General features: G+C 36.6%; 1 protein-coding gene across 1 annotated transcript in view; it reads left to right on the forward strand.

Moving 5' to 3' along the window:
* Nucleotides 1-15,976, forward strand: part of LOC307137479 (uncharacterized protein) — an 890,992-nt gene that overhangs the window by 606,827 nt on the left and 268,189 nt on the right. The window lies entirely within an intron of this gene.

Consider the following 15,976-nt stretch of genomic DNA (forward strand, 5'->3'; position numbering starts at 1 on the left):
CAGGAATCCTGTTTCGGGAAGAGTATGAAGATGATGTTGGTCCAGGAACACATCCTATTTTATTTTCCAAAAATTATTACTCACCATTAATTACTCACAAATCAAAATCTTTTGGATGTAATCTGAGATCTTTCTGTCCTTGACACTTCAGAAAGTTCAGAAAGCAAATCTATAATATCATAAAATAAATCAATATGTATTGAGTGGTTTAGTCAAAATTTTCTGAAGAGACAAAATCGCTTAATATGATGAACCTGAAGAATGAACCTCATTGGTTCTTGTGGAAGCTCAAACGTGCTGCGTAACACGAGAATGAACCTCATTGGTTCTCCCATGTCAAGCAGACTCGCTTGAGCTTCCGTTTACCACAACTGATGTGTGAGTTGATGAATGTTTATATGTGAATAAAAGGCTAAATGCAATCTATTCATCATATAAGGTCAGTGCCGGCCCGTGGCATAGGCGGAATAGGCAAATGCTAGGGGCGCCACTCATCCATAGGGGCGCCAAAAATGTATTACTGATACTATTTTATTAATATTAATTTGAAATATTACCAAATAAAGCGCAAAAAAAAATTTAACTAAGTCCCGCCTCATCAATCTCCCCCCGCCGATCTTGAAGTGCGTCAGAAATACAACGCGCGATCAGTTTATCGTTAGGGGAATTTGTTGTGTTGCGTCGCCTCTTGCCGGATCCAGCGCAGACAGGATTGCTTTCATTTTTTAGGGTGCTTGGCCGCTCGCTCCAGGTGTTGACACGGTGTAAGTTGCCTGATTATTTATGACGGTTGGCCGAATTGTAGTGTCAAAAAAGACAGAAGCCCTCTGATGCAGGGAACACTGCTCTTCTTACTTAGTATTTGTGTTTTGTTTATCTAAAAATTCTTAAATCAAGGGGCATTTACTAGGTAAGTAAAATGACAGAAGATATTTTTCTTGTTTAGGCTACTTGAAAATAAAATCAAAATGAAGTGAGTTTTTGCTTAAAACAAGCAAAATTATCTGCCAATGGGGTGAGAAAAATAATCTTGTTCCTGATTGAAATCTTGTTTCTGTCCCAAACAGAAATAAGATTATTTTTCTCACCCCATTGGCAGATAATTTTGCTTGTTTTAAGCAAAAACTCACTTCATTTTGATTTTATTTTCAAGTAAACAAGAAAAATGTCTTATGTCATTTTACTTATCTAGTAAATGCACCTTGATTTAAGAATTTTTAGATATTTGGACTGGAAACAAGAAAAAGATTCTTGTTTAAATAAGAAGAGCATTTTTTGCAGTGTAAAGACAGAAGTAAAGTGATGTAGGCAAATTAATTAACAGTTTATTTAATTGCATAGTAGTAAAATACTAATGTTTGCTAATTAATTCCATTTATTTTTACCTTAAACTTTATACAAGCAGCTGTTCCGGGTTCTCCAGAGGCCACAGCCAGTGTGATTTTGTAAAAAATAAATAATATAAAAATATTAAACGCATGTAATATCACTTTTTTAATAGCCTAATGTTTTAACTCTGCAGTTGTGCAGTTTTAAGGGAGTTTTAAGGGAGTGTATATCAATTTTAAAATGTATTTGCCCAAATTAGTAATGATATTTATATACAGGTTTATTTAAAATAGCAACATTTTATGTAAAATTCACATTAAATATCTACATTTCTGTTTAATTCCTGGTGAAAATATGAATGCTCATAGTTTAGTGGAATATTGCTGCCATCTACTGGAAAACAAACACTTTTGCTAGTTCTCAATGAATAGTTTGTGCATGAATGCTAGATGCACTCTTGCTCTTTGTGTTTAGGCTGTAATGTGGCATAGGTGCAATTTTTGTATAGTTTGACTATCATCAGCCTTTAAAAAAAAAAATTAATAATAATAATATCATGAACATAATGACGGGGTAGAATGGACTGGACATCATATAAAACAACAAAAATAAAAATAAAACATCAATGCATTACAAAAATAAAACAGTACGAGTGTTTCCAAAGACTGATAACGTGTAGTGCTAAACCTTGACAAGTAAAATCTTGCCTAGGGCACCAAATTGGTCAGGGCCGGCCCTGTATAAGGTAATCATGTCTCTTCAGAAAATTTGGACTTAACCACTTAATTCATATGGAGTAGTTTTACAAACTCTTTATGATCTTATTGAATCGTCAAAGTGGTAGTGGTAGGAGAGATGCAGTATCTTTCAGATTTCATTAAAAAGAGCTTCATTCTTACGGGTTTGGAACGACATGCGAGTGATTATACAGAATTGTCATTTTTGGGTGAACTATCCCTGAAAATTACAGCAGAAATAGCATCCGTTTTATTTGTCACACTGGAAATGGAAGGTTCACTCAAGTGCATTGCTTTGTGGCAAGCATGACCTTGGATTTCTGTGTGACGTTGTTCTTTTGTTGTCCACAGAAGAACGTCATAAAGGTTTGGAATGGCATGAGCTCGAGTAAATGATAACATAATTTTCAATGTCGTGTGAATTATGGAGTTTGGGATGTCTGTTTGACAGGAATGCTGTTTCGGGAAGAGTATGAAGAAGATGTTGGTCCAGGAACACATCCTATTTTATCACCCTGCTATCTGGTCTATAAAGTTAAACCGTGCACTAGATGACCATGTGCACTTGCGGTTTATAGTCCATCTTAAGGTTTTTGAAGTGCCTGTGTTGGGAAATACATCAGACAAAAGGCATGTTATTTACCAGAAGTCTTGTTTGCCCTCGCTGTGCTTCAGTAACATCTTCAGAAACATTTCATTTCCGCTGCCTGTCCCTCAACAGTACGCTTCATCTTCTCTCTATAGAGCACTTGATATTCTCCCCGGAGCTAAGCTCACTGTATGACGCACTTTCTCCTAAGCATTTACCGTCTGTATCCCATGCATTATGAGCGCGGGTAGTGTTGTGTGTTAAAATAAGCTCACAGTGTAAAATGTCATTTGAATTAACAAGCGCCATACTTTAATTGAAAGTCATTAGTGGATAAGAGAGTTAAACAACTTCCATTTTCCATTTCAATCTATTTTTCTGTCTGTCTATATGTCACTATCTCTTAATATTATGGTTTGACTCCTGTAAAAGAGACTTATCTCTGGATCTAGCTTCGGTCAAATAAAGGTTATGAAGGTTAAACGGGACACGCGTCCCAGTTTGTCCTCCGTCCTCTTTGACTGGAGTTGACTTCTGTTGTCTTCTAACGGACGGTTACTGTTTCACACTTGGGAGAGCTTGTGATGTCGGCGATGATGCGATGTGATGTAAGAATGATACACGACCTCATTTCCAGGTGCTGTCAATCAGCCTGGGTATTTTTATAAAGGACAAATGAAGATCTCAGCAGAGGAGCGTGACTGCAAACCTGAGCGCGGCGACTCGACCTGTAATATCACGGTTCACTGTGATAAACTGCCAGAATGCTGCTATTTATGAAACGTCCTTCAGTAGCCGGACGATCAGTGTTACCTGAGACGTTTCAGACGAATAATAAATAAATAAATGCTCCACGAGTGCACATTCTCTCTATCTCTCTCTCTCTGGTTCCTTTTTCTTTGGATAAATCAGTCGTGGTTGACAGTGATGGGTAAGATGCGATAATTATCTGTTGTCTCTTAATGGCCTCTAATTCTATTTGTCTTTTTCTCTATGGTGATTCATCATCCTGTTCCATTTCTATCCTCTTCCATTACACCTGTCTTGCCGAGTAAATGGCACATTAATGCCTTAATATGTCGGTGTTTAGATAGTAGTACATATTCTCTATTATGCGTAGAAAGCCTCTTCCATCAGTTCATTTCATGCGGGGTCGTCGAGGTTTGTTTATTCAAATGTTCTCAAAATGTACAAACCTAAACTTCATTCAAAACATCCGGCAGCAAAATCATGCATTTTTTAAACCACAGGTCTGGTTAAAAGTTGTCTGGATGGTAGAGGGAAACAGCAAAATGAAGTAAGTTTGGATTTTATGAGCTGAACTCTTGAAAAAATCTGAAATGCAATGGCAGATTCATAGAAGAACCATTTCAAATACTGATGCTATAAAAGAACCATTTCAAGTAACATATGATGCTATTAAAGAACCATTTTAAGTAATATGACTGAACCCTTGACGCATGCGTATTGACGAACGCAGAAGTGCAGAGGATAGAGCAAAACAAAAGTCGAATTACGTACGGCTTTCCACCGGAAGTTAGTTATTTTAGTCTATAAAGGTTTGAATATGGATATTTTTCTTACATGAACGCGCCACTTTAGAAGGTCTTTATTAACCTCCCGGAGCCGTGTGGAGCAGTTATATGATGGATGGATGCACTTTTATGGACTTCATAAACGAAACAACAATTCACTGCCATTATAAAGCTTGGATTAGCCAGGAGTTTTTTTAATATAACTTTTTATTCGTCTGAAAGAAGAATGTCATATACACCTAGGATGACTTGAGGGTGTGTAAATCATGGGATAATTATCATTTTTGGGTGAACTAACCCTTTATGTTTCATATGATGTCATAGAAGAACCTTTAAAAATATTTTATGTTATAAATAGAAGAACCCTTTTCAAGAACATTTCAGTTCCACATAATATAAATGTTATTTTGTGGTTCTTCTAACTTCCATATCATACCAGAAAACTACCTTTTAAGTTTCATATATCAAGGTTCCAAAAGGTGGTTTTCGCAGTGATTCCAAAGAACATTAAGTTCCATATGACAACATAAAAGAACCATAAAAGAACATATTAGGATTCTTTTGTTTGATACGTTACTCTAAAAAAAAAAAAAGTAATAAATTACTAGCTTCTAATTTCATCTTCAACAGTGTAATTAGATTACTGTACTAATTGCTCTCTCTAACAAAGTTTGCATTACTTATTACTAATTACTATCTAAATCCCATAAACCTTGACAAGTACAAGGATTGCATGAAACTGCTCTTTTAATTCTATCAAATAAATGATATAGAATTAGATAAATTATTCTTGAACTGAAGTATTTCAAGGGAGAAGGTTACATTAAAAACATTCACTCAAACAAATGTAAGCCCTTTTTTAAGATTTATATATTTCAATTGTATAGTAAAATTTCAACAAATTAAACTGAATAATCCTTACATATTATTATGTATTAAGAATTGATCTGGGTAAAAAAACAAAAAACAAAAAAATAATCTTATTAAAACATTTGGAAATGGACCATTTCAGTTTATGTGATCCGTATAAAATGAAAATATGTTTAAATATATGAATACAAATTCGTACACTCTAAAAAATGCTGGGTTAAAACAACCCAAGTTGGGTTGAAAATGGACAAATCCAGCAATTGGTTTGTTTTAAGCAAACATTTAACCCAACCGCTGGGTTAAAACAACCTATTTACTGGGTTAAAACAACCCAATTGCTGGGTTTGTCCATTTTCAACCCAACTTGGGTTATTTTTAACCCAGCATTTTAAGAGTGTAAATCTTAAAAAGGCGTACAATTTTTTGGACTGTACATTTTAACATTAGGTATACAATTTTGATGTTAAATCCACTATATAGTTTTATATAAAACTGTTCTATAGTATATGCAATTACATTAGAAGTATAGCTGTAAATTACAGAATATTAAGAGTACACTCTAAAAAAACTCTGGGTTAAAAACAACCCAAGTTGGGTTGAAAATGGACTTACCCAGCAATTGGGTTGTTTTAAGCAAACATTTAACCCAACCGCTGGTTTAAAACAATTCACTGGGTTAAAGCAACCCAATTGATGGTTTTGTCCATTTTCAACCCAACTTGGGTTGTTTTTAACCCAGCATTTTTAGAGTGTAAATCTAAAAAAGGCATAACATTTTCTGGACTGTACATTTTAACATTAGACATAATGTTCTATAGTATATGCAATTACATTAGAAGTATAGCTGTAAATTACAGAAAAATTAAGAGCACACTCTAAAAAACTCTGGGTTAAAAACAACCCAAGTTGGGTTGAAAATGGACTAACCCAGCAATTGGGTTGTTTTAACTCAAAGATTGTTTTAAAACAACCCAATTGCTGGGTTTGTCCATTTTCAACCCAACTTGGGTTGTTTTTAACACAGCATGAGTGAATCCCTTTACTTTTTCAAGGAAAAGTAATTAAAAATGTCCTTCTCATAGTTTCTAAGTTTCATATAATATATGAATATTATGGGTTCCTATAATTCCATAGAAGAACATGTTAGGTTCCAAAAGCAGAACTCTTTCCAGTTCCTCGAAGTCATAAAAATGTTCTGCATATAATGACATAAAACAACCATTATAGAGCATTTTTGCTTCTGATTCCATAAAAGAACCACAGGCGGATATTACGGGTTCCATGTGATGTCCTATGGCACCACAGGAGAACCGACTCAAATTTGTTTGCTCTTTTTTACACCACAGTATGGTTGTTGATAAAAAGAGGGTTCTTTATTATTGAACCTGCGGTGAGCCATTATTTTACCACCGTGCTCTGGGTGTAATCCTGCTGGTTTTGTTGCTGTTTCGGGTTGTTCATCGAGGCTGCTATCAGTGAATGAGTTCTGGGAGATGGTGTCTGAGATTACACCTCTGCTCGGCTGCATCGTTCTCTCCAGCTGCCTGCAGAAGAGAGATGCTCGCATCAACAGCGGCCTTCACAAAGACAAATCCAGCCCTGTGAAGCTCCGTCTGTTTACCAGTGACAACGATAAGAGAAAACTAGACGAAACAAGGACGAGGAGAGGAAGCGATTACGCCCCCCTCTCGCTCTCCTTCCCGCCGAACCTGCCATTTATCACCGGGCTCCACAGACACAAGGGTCAAAGAAGAGGAGGAGGAGGAGAAGTCACGGTGTGTTTTAAAGGGGAAAAAGAGAGGTGAACGAAGGAGTGTGTGCACGGCCCCATTAAAACTCTACTCTGAGATCCATTTCCGGCGTGTTCCCGCAGGATAATCACAATCACCACCCCTCATTCGGCCTTATCTAAGAGACTTTCAGACACCTCACTACCTGCTTATCTCTCCTCGCACACTCCCTCTACACCTCCACTCCTCCGTCAGGCATTGCGTCACTCCCACCATCCACCGACTCTTCATTAGAAGTGAGTGATATGTCGGAGAGATGGGCGGTTTCATCCATCTTGCCCACGCCCATCCTTCCGGACATCTGTAATCTGTTTTAGACCTGAATTACGGCCCACCGCTCTATCTAAAGAAGAGCAGGCCCTGGTAAAACTCACTCAGCGGCCGTACGCACACTAGACTGCACAGATGGGTCATTACGCTGTGAGAGAAATGGTATTTATAGCCGAAAATAATGAGGATTATTCATGTACACGCTATTTGAAAAGCAGACGAGCAGAGGAAACGTCATCAGAGAATACACAAGAACAATGTACCTGAGACAGAGTGAGATTGACTGAAAATAATCATTATGGAATATGAAATGAAAGTAATGATGTGTATAATATGATTATCTTTTTACAAATAGAATCAGACAATTTTTTTGGATCTATCTAGGATACTTTCTTAACCCTTTGGACCTTATTAGGAAATAAGTTCAGCTTAAAACTATTCCTAAATCAATTTGTTTGTGATATATGACCTCTGACCTTGGAAACATATGCATTATGCATTACTTTGGACTATAAATGCACTATAAAAAAAGTCTGTAAAAATAGGGCACATTGTACTGAATAAATATGAAGGAATTTTGTGTATTGGTTTTTTACAGGTGTTTTACCTGTATTTTGAATTACACATTGCATTAGTTTGTGTTTTAAGGGTTAACGGAAATCTCCATAAAATTACTGGATAATGTCCCGGCAGAAAATTACCAGTACATTTTCCGTTTTATTTTTTCTTACGTGCAAGTATGCCTATATTTTTAATTAAAGGGGGGGGTGAAATGCTGTTTCATACATAATGAGCTTTTTACACTGTTAAAGACTTGGATTCCCATCCTAAACACATTTGATGGAGTATTTATGTGCCAAAAATACTCCTTCCGGTTTCTCATAAGTTTTGGAAAGTTTTTTCCGAGTATAGGTCTGCGTGACATCAACAAGGGCGGAATGTCCTTATACGGGCCGTACGGGTCTTCTCCCGGAAGGATCGAGCTTTCCCCCATAATTGCGCTTTGCTCGGCTGGACATCTCGAAAGTCATCAAAGAAGTGTGTTTTTGGTTGTCAGGGCAAGACAACCCTGCACAGCTTCCCAAAGAACCCAGCGTTAATGGGACAGTGGATGGAGTTTGTTTTTCTGGAGCAGCAACAGAGTTGTGTAAGGGTTATTGTTTGTTCCCTGAATTTCGGCGACGATGGTTTATAAACAAGGTACAGTTCAACTCCGGATTTGTAGCTCGTCTAATGCTGAAAGATGGAGCGGTCACAGAGATTAAGGTTCACGGTCGTATGTTGGAAGCAGGCGGTGAGTAAAACTGCTTCAAATGTCTTTGTGTTGTTAGCTATCGACTCGTTCATTTAAATGCTCTACTATTCCATTGTTGTTCTATGTAAACACGCACTAGTCTGACGTGCAAAACCGTTCTGCTTGCTACTGCTAACATTCAATCGCTTAGTCCATAAACCAAATTATGTCCTCATAAACCATGAGTAAACACACACAAATGTTGTAAAACTCACGCATAACAAGCCGCTAAGCAAGTATATACGTTACAGTTACAGTACATACCATTGAGACGTCCTGCTGTAGTCGTTGTTGCTTCTCCTGTTCAATTTCAGCCTCTAGATCTGATTCTGGATCATATATGTGTGGCTAAATCTGATTGATAGTCATGGTTTATTTAGGATAACGTTTTTTTCCACGTTTAAGGATGTCAGAGCTTTCAGACGCTCTCAACGCAATAGCTGCGCGTGCTCGTGATTCTTTAGCTCCGCCCACACGATACGCCCCCAGCCGCTCAAATTTTTTCGGTAAGACTCGGTACAGTGTATCTTTCTTTTATAAATATAATAAAACTAAAGACTTTTCGGAGATATGGAGGATGCAATACTACTCTATAGGTACTCAAGAACCCCCCCCCCCCCCCCCCCCCTTAAATGTTAATTGTTAATTGGCAATCACATTTTATTAATTTTTAGGTTAATCAGCAATAATAATAAAAAAAAGTTATTATTTTCCTTTAAAGTAATTCATATTTTTATTTAGCAAGGATGTATTACATTGATCAAACAGTAAACACTAAAGACATTTATAATCAGTGTTGGGGTAACGCATTACAAGTAACTTGAGTTAAGTAATCAGATGATTTTTTCTTGTAACTAGTAAAGTAACGCATTTCTTTTAAAATTTACAACAAAAGATCTGAGTTACTTTTTCACATTTATTTGACTGACAGCTCTCCTGTCCCCATGTTGAGAAAAATCAAAAGAAGTGCAGAGGCGTTGTGTGTAAACATGATAATTATTGTAGTTCTAGACTAAATGTGAGCATTTATTCATCTCACAATAAAGATTCAGTACTCCTCAAAATGAACAATATAAGTCAAATGCAAAATCAGGCTCCAATAATTAACTAAATATTTTTATGCATTTAATCTACCTTTATTAATCAATGTCTTGCTGCTAATCTTCGATGATTCAGTGAAACCATGAGCAAAAATGGCTAGATTTTTTTATTGGTAAAACTTTTTGCTCCTGTGTCCTATTCTTCCATTATCCAGAATGGCAGCACAGCTGAAAGGTTTGTTTGAGCTGCGCCCTCTACTGTCCATGCGTGAATTTGCATTTTTACCTTATTATTTCAATTTTGGTATGAAGAGGTCTTAACATTTGCACAAAAATAGAACTTTTTTTGTAATAAAAACAAAACAAAAACAAGCCCAGTCCAGGTGAAAAAAGTCATGCAAAAGTAATGCAACGCATTACTTTTCTTAAAAAGTAACTCAATTAGTTACTTTTAAGGGAGTAACACAATATTGTAATGCGTTACTTTTCAAAGTAATTTTCACCAACACTGTTTATAATGTTGCAAATAATTCACTTTCTACTTTTTTTTTTTACTTTTTACTCATCAAAAAATTATCACAAAAAATATTAAACAGCACAACTGTTTTCAACATTGAAATCTGACCAAGAGTAATGTTTATCATTTTGAAAGCATATTTTAACTGAAAACATACTGATGTTTGTTCTTTACATCTCAGTATCAACACATCTCAACTATGCTATGCACTAAATATTAAATCATCTGGAACCAAAATGTTTAGATATTACAAATTAGCCTGTATCTATTTTATAGATTTAAAAAAAAAAAAAAACTTTTTTTTATTTGCATGTTATTTAAATACTTTAAATGTGCCTCATATGCTAACATTGTTTGTGTCTGTTGCCTACAAAACATTAAAGGAACACGCCACTGTTTTTGAAATCGCAACTTTTCATTTTCCTTCGGTCTTAGTACACAATGTCACTACAGAAGAGTCAAGTTTGAAATAGGAAAAATATTGAAAATCTTTGGAGATGCTAACGGTCTAATCAGATTCAATGATCTATGCTAAGCTATGCTAAAAGTGCTTCCGCCAGACCCGGAGATCGGCTGAATGGATTTGAAAACGGTAAAACTCAACTGTTTAACTCTAGGGGAGGTGGAAAATGAGCCTATTTTCAAAAATAGTGGAGTGGTACTTTAAACTAAATTTCAGTTCAAGTTTTTTATTCTGTAATTCAATAGGTTATTATTTTTTTAAATGATAAAACTGCCTGTTTTTGTGATCCATTGAGTGTTGAGTGATTAATTTCTGAGAAAGGCATTTGCATTTGCGCTGAAACTGACAAATCTGCTTATTTTTTCCCCAAATCGAATCATTTGAGGTCAGTTTCTATGGATTAGATCTCCTCAACCCCTATAATTTCATCAGCCTACTGAAGAAGCGGAAGATCTGTGTATGAATGCGCTGTGATTGACAACTTTCAAACGTCCTCTAAAGAAAACTTGTCAAGTGACGTGAGGATGATGAGTGTGACGAAGAGGATGACGCTCGTCTCTGTGGGGTTTGCCCTCCAGTGGCATGAGATGAAAGCGCTTATCAGCGGCAACAACGTCACGTCACCCTGAGTTAGTACCAGTGTCTTTCACACCTTTATAGACTTTCACAGCAGGTGGACTGCAGAAGAACGTGCGTGTGTGTGTGTGTGTGTGTGTGTGTGTGTGTGTGTGTGTGTGTGTGTGTGTGTGTGTGTGTGTGTGTGTGTGTGTGTGTGTGTGTGTGTGTGTGTGTGTGTGTGTGTGTGTGTGTGTGTGTGTGTGTGTGTGTGTGTGTGTGTGTGTGTGTGTGTGTGTGTGTGTGTTTGTCATGCTGAAGCTAAACCACTCAGAAAGGCTTTGCATCACTTATGGCTCTCACTCGATTGAATGAGTGTCCAATGTTCTGCTCAGAATCCCATTCTTTGGACATGAGCGGACATCACACTAATATCCTTGAAAACGCACAGACACAGACACACCTGAGGCTTATGCGTCTGCTGCTTTCACAGCAGGATTTTGAGAAGGACTTGCTCAACTGCAGTGATTTCTGAGGAGCAGATTGTTATTTGTTTAGCGAAACCATTTGACTACTCATTCAGCTAAAGGAAGACTGTCACCCTCCACTACAATTACAGAAGAATAAAATAAAGCATATTTTGTTACCTTTTGGAGCTTGTAAGGGTTCAGTTTGAGAAGACGTTTTATACCATCATCACTGTCCTTGTCTGTCACTCAGCATCTGCCTCATATTTGCCATCTCAAACATATTTGCAAAACTACCATTTTCAGCATCTTCAAATTCAATATTTAGATCGCTGACAGCTTCTTCACCAAATCCACCATCAAGTGACAGTGACAGTAATATTTGATTGTGTTCAGCCCTTGCTCTGCAGCAAATTGCTGAGCCATTTCAAGGTTTGCTGTTGATACTTGTTACTGCCTGCGGTAACTATGAGTGAAACATCACTTCATCATTGTGTATCAGACATTGCTACCTTGAGGAATAAAGGGGGATTACACTTATTCAGTCATCAAATATTCAAGGCCCTCTAATACACCTGGCACAATGCAGCAAATCTTTTTTGCTAGTTTCAGCCCCGACGCAGTTATCATTTTTGCGTCCTACGCCACGTTGTTTAAATAGCAAATCCATTTGCACCCATTTGTGCGCCCATGGGCATGTCTGAAAATGAGGCGGGTCCACAACGTGCGTACACTCTGCTAATTACACACAAATGGACGCGCAGCAGCACACAAACATTTTTATATATTCAAAATTTAAAGGATTCCTCTCTGGAGGGGCTCTCTGGAGTTAGCCTGGCTCCGCCCTCCTACGTACTTGCGCTCCATTTTCATTTTCCTTCAGTACTTCGTCTGGGATTGCGGTATATTCTCTAGTTTTCTCCGGTCAAATTTTAACCGGTCCAATCAGCGAATAGAGGGAGTGGCTGAGATCGATGACGTTGATGTTGTGCGCTAGTTTGAGATGCATAGACTGTAAAAAAATATGGACGTAGTGTCCGTGACGTCACCCATAGGATTCTGAAGAGCAGTTTTGAAGCATATAGTAGGGACGAGCTGGCCATTGCCATCTTGGCAGTGCGTCATCGCGCATCACTCCCGGATAATAGAAAAGGGGCAAAAAGGCGGGATGTGGGCGGAGCTGAAGTGACGCTATGACTAACAGACAGCAGACAAACGGCAATCCACCTGTCACTCGAAGTGGCCACGCCCTTAATTATGCAGAATTGTTATGCTTTATGCCCTCAAAGTTGTCATGAAGGACAAAATTAGCTGTATAGACCAAAACCACAATTTGTGCCAGGCTGTAAACATGTTTTATTCTGCTGTAAAGTTGGGCATTTTAACATGGGGCTCAATGAGATCCTGCTCCCTTCGGGAGCCTGTCCCTAGTGGCCAGTCAATGAATTGCAGTATATGTCACTTCCGTATTGGCTTCAAGAGAAACTGCGGGAGGTTGCCGCTTGACATACGTAAGCGAATGGTTATGGCAGATCCAGAGTGGCTCGGGGCAGATCCAATAGTTTTAAACTTCAACAGAGAACCCGCCTTCAAGGAAGTTAACGCTTGTCAATGGAGAGTGGCCAGACTCTCTGTACAAATGAAATGTATACGAGAGTCCGCCATGTAAATAGCGAATCCGCCATGGCCCGAGCACAACTTGCTTTTAAAGGGAATGGGAGATGAGACTCTGATTGGTTTATTGCACGTTATGCTCAAAACACACCCATGACTAAGAGACTAGGTACAACCCTTTTAGACCATGCGCCAGGTGCGCTGACCATTTTTCCTGTCGTTGAACTAGCAAAAGTGGATTCGGACACGCCCTAAGTGCACTGGCACCGTGTGCTTTAGACCATGCGCTTAGAGCGTTAAAATAGGGCCCTCAAATTTTGAACAAAGGTCATTTTTTACAAAAAATTAATGGGAAAACAGGCATTCTTTTATAACTATATTATTTTTTTAAAATAATGAATTGATTGAGGAATACTAAGAAGGTTGATGTCTAGCTTTAAAAAAATGAATGAAGAGGAGGGTGGTGAATGACGTCCCGGGTCACTAAAGACCCGAGGTGTGCGTTTATTTTTAAATCAATATTTTCTCAAACTGTTCTCAGATTTGATACTTGAAATCAAACATTTCTCACCATTCAAATTTGGTGTCAGTAAGATTAGTTTTGTTTTTTTATTTTTTATTTTTAACTGGAATTTTTTTTTTTTAGCATGGATGCTTTAAACTGATCAAATAAATGTTTGAGTATCAAATCAGCATATTATAATGATTTCTGAAGGATCATGTGGCACTGAAGATTTATGCTGAAAATTCTGCTTTGCATCACAGAAATAAATTACATTTGAACATATATTCACATAGAAAACAGTTACTTTAAATTGTAATAATATTTCCCATTATTGCTGTTTTTACTATATTTTCAATCAAATAAATTCTCCCTTGGTGAGCATAAGAGGCTTCTTTCGAAAATATTACAAAACCTTACCGACTACAGTCCAAACTGATAGTGTATGTATGCTGTCCATATTAGTGCTATGGCAACAATTGTCTCATTTATTTCTGTTTTTATTTCTTTTAAAAAACACATCTGAGACAAAGTGGATGTTTGAGAGCATATGTGTTGCAATTGTGTGTGCTCACTGCAGTTTAGACACAAACTTTATTCCCCCAGTGACTCAGAAAGGAAGATGCAGCTTACCGCACCGATAAGAACACAATGAATGTTGCTTCATTCAACCGGCAGGAAAGAGTCTGTGTGTTACTGTTTGTTATGTGTGTGAGTGTGTGTGTTAGGATATATGTGGAGGTGGAGATACGAACAGCAAACGGGAATATAAACAGAGAAGCATGCACGACCAAGACTGATAACCACAGATACTGCGGAAAACAAGCTCTGCATCCCCCAAAAAACAGCAGCAGGGAATTTATCCTGTTGATCGGACACAGATTTCAAGAGTGCACATAAATAAATCCTTAAAATAGTGTGTTATCTTACAAAATTAGGCTTTAAATGATAAAGAACTAACTTGAGTACCTGCATGGTTGTCGCTGATATGAAATATATCAAATCTTACAAAACATGTTCACACCAAGGAAAATAATATTTCTATAATGTAAATTTTTTCTGTAACTGTATCATTCTCTTTACAATTAGCAGTGTTATTTTAGTATACTATTATAGTATTTATTTCTTACAATATTTTATAGTTTTATAATATTACAATAGCTTTTATTTTATAGTTTTAGTTTTCATTTTAATTTAAGTTTTAGTTATTTTGTTGTGTGCTTTTGTCATTTTATTATTTTTTTCTATTTATATAAACATATTTATTTCAATTACTAGTTAATATTAAGTGTAAGTTTTTCATTTAATATTTATATTTTGCTTTATTTCAGCTTTATTTCAATGAATGAAAATGATTTTTGATAGTTTTAGTTTAAAATTTAAAATTAAAATTACATTTGGTATGCTAAATAATTACTTTTGTAATGTGTAATGTGTTTTTAAATTTCATTTTTATTCCCTCATGAAATTCTCCAAAATATAATGTTTTACTGTAGGCCTATTGCAGCAACAAAATGACTGTTAAAGGTTTCGCTTTTAAGTACAATTGTTTATTTCGTTTTATTTTTGTGTTGAAATATGACCCAGACATGTTCTTCACTCTCAAAAATAAAAGTTCTTAATTGGCATTACTGGTTCCATAAAGAATCTTTAACATCCATGGAACCTTTCTATCGTACAAAAGGTTCTTTATAGTGGAAAAGGGTTCTCACTGTAAAAAAAAAAAAATTCGGGATTTTAACGGTAAAAGACTGTAAAAATGCTATGGTTAAAAACAGTTAACTGGTTAACAGAAAGTTTCCGTACTATATACAGTAAATAACTGTAATAGACCTAACCTTATATTTAATGTAATTTTACAGTAAAATACCGTTAAATTTACAGTTTTTGGAAGTGAAAAAGAACAAGTTGTTGTGTAATTTACAGTGGAAAAACAGTAAATTGACATTCCCAGAATTCCCTGTGCGACACTTATCAAAGGTACATAACAGATATTAGTATTTCAATAGGTTGGTAATTTAACATTATTTCAGTTAATGAAATACGATTATTTACTGTAAATTTAACTTAAATCTGTAAAACCTAAAATGTTGCTACCGTGTTTTTTACGGGAAAGTTCTGGCAGCTGCAGCTGCCGTTTTTTTACCGTAAATTTTAAGGGGATTAAAATGTTCTTTACACTAATAAAAAAAAATAAGAACTGTTCACTGAGAGGTTCTTTTGGAGACCCAAAACTGGTTCTTCTATGGCATTGCTGTGAAAACTCCCTTTTGGAACCTTTATTTTTAAGAGTGTTGACAGGTTCTGTGGATCCCCACACATATTTCTCCTTCTCCTCTGACAGATTTTATGTGGATTGGACGGCGAGACCTTTCAGGCTTAAAGAAGTGGTCTCTCATTAGGA

This window comes from Gobio gobio, assembly GCF_949357685.1.
Source record: "Gobio gobio genome assembly, chromosome: 14".
NCBI classification, from domain to species: domain Eukaryota; kingdom Metazoa; phylum Chordata; class Actinopteri; order Cypriniformes; family Gobionidae; genus Gobio; species Gobio gobio.